A 1,783-nucleotide genomic window follows, 5' to 3' on the forward strand; every position below is an offset into this window, starting at 1 on the left:
ACAACCTTGTGCTGAATGACAGATGGGTGTAGGGAGAGATAAAAAAGAAAATAATTAACTTCCTTGAGCATAACAACAATGAAAGCATAAGATACCAAATCTTGTGGGACACAACAAAAGCAGTCCTGAGAGGAAAATTTATCATGTTAGAGGCCTACATCTGAAAAACAGAAAGAGAGCACATCAGCAAACTCACAAACTGTCTTATGAAACTGGAAAAACAAGAATAATTGAAGCCAAATTAAACAGAAGAAAAGAAATATCTAAAATCAAATCAGAGATTAATAAAATTAAAAACAAAAGAATCATTCAGAATACTAACAAAATAAGGAGTTGGTTTTTGAAAAAATAAAATAAAATAGGTAAACCTTTGGCCAGACTAACTAGAAATAGAAAAGTAAAATCTCTAGTAACCTCAATCAGAAATGATACAGGGGAAATAACAGCAGATGTCACAGAGATACAAAGATGGTCTCTGAATATTGCAAGAGACTCCATGCCCATAAACTTGACAATGTAAAGGAAATGTATCAATATTTGAAATCACACCCTCTCCCTAGACTTAGCCAGGAAGAAATAGATCTCTTGAAAAAAAAACAATGTTAAGCACTGAGATCAAAGGAACAACAAAAATTCTCAGAACAAAAAACATGCCCTGGTGCAGATGTTTTTACACCACAGTATTATCAAACCTTAAAAGAAGATCTTATCCCATACTGCAGAAATTATTCTAAAAAATTGAGGAGGAAAATCTTCCCCCAATACATTATATGAAGCAAACATCACCCTGATAACCAAACCAGAAAAAGACCCAACTAAAAAGAACTTCACATCAATTTCACTAAAGAAAATACATGCAAAAATTCTCAACAAACTCCTAGCCAATAGATTACAGCTTATCATAAAAAGAAAAAAAGTCATACATCTGGGCAGCACCTGTGGCTCAAAGGGTTAGGGTACTGGCTCCATATGCCAGAGGTGGCAAGTTCAAACCCAGCCCTGGCCAAAAAAAAAAAAGTCAGACATCATGATCAAGTAGGTTTCATCCCAGAGAAGCAAAGCTGGTTTAACATATGCAAATCTATAAACGTAATTCACCATATCAACAGAAGCAAAGACAAAGACCATATGATCCTCTCAATACATACAGAAAAAGCATTTGTTAAAATCCAGCTTTCTTTTCTAATTAGAACACTGATGAGTACAAGCATAGGTGGCACATTTCATAAACTGATTGAAGCTATCTATGACAAACCCACAGCTAATATTTTACTGCATGGTATAAAAGTGAAAGCTTTTCTACATAAAACTGGAACCAGACAAGGTTGTCCTCTGTCACCACTACTATTCAACATAGTACTAAAAGTTCTAGCCAATAAAATCAAGCAAGAGAAAGAAATAAAGGGTATCTAAAAGGGAGAAGAGGAGATCCAGCTCTTCCTCTTTGCTGACAATATGATTATATACTTAGAAAACCCCAAAGACTCAACCACAAGGGAATGATCACTAGAAGTGATAAAAAAAAAAAAATACAGTAATGTCTCAGGATAAAAAATTAATGTCTACAAGTCAGTAGCCTTTGTATATGCCAATAACAGCCAGGAAGAGAAGCTAATTCAGAACACATTCCCTTGCATAAAAGCTCCAAAGAAAATGAAATACCTAGGAATATACCTAACAATAGAGGTGAAGGACCTCTTTAAGGAAAATTATAAAATCCTAAGAAAAGAAATAGCAGAGGATATTAACAAATGAAAGAACATACCATGCTCACGGCTCAAGA

The sequence above is a fragment of the Otolemur garnettii genome, unplaced genomic scaffold (assembly GCF_000181295.1).
Source record: "Otolemur garnettii isolate 467f Iridium unplaced genomic scaffold, OtoGar3 scaffold00380, whole genome shotgun sequence".
Lineage (NCBI taxonomy): Eukaryota > Metazoa > Chordata > Mammalia > Primates > Galagidae > Otolemur > Otolemur garnettii.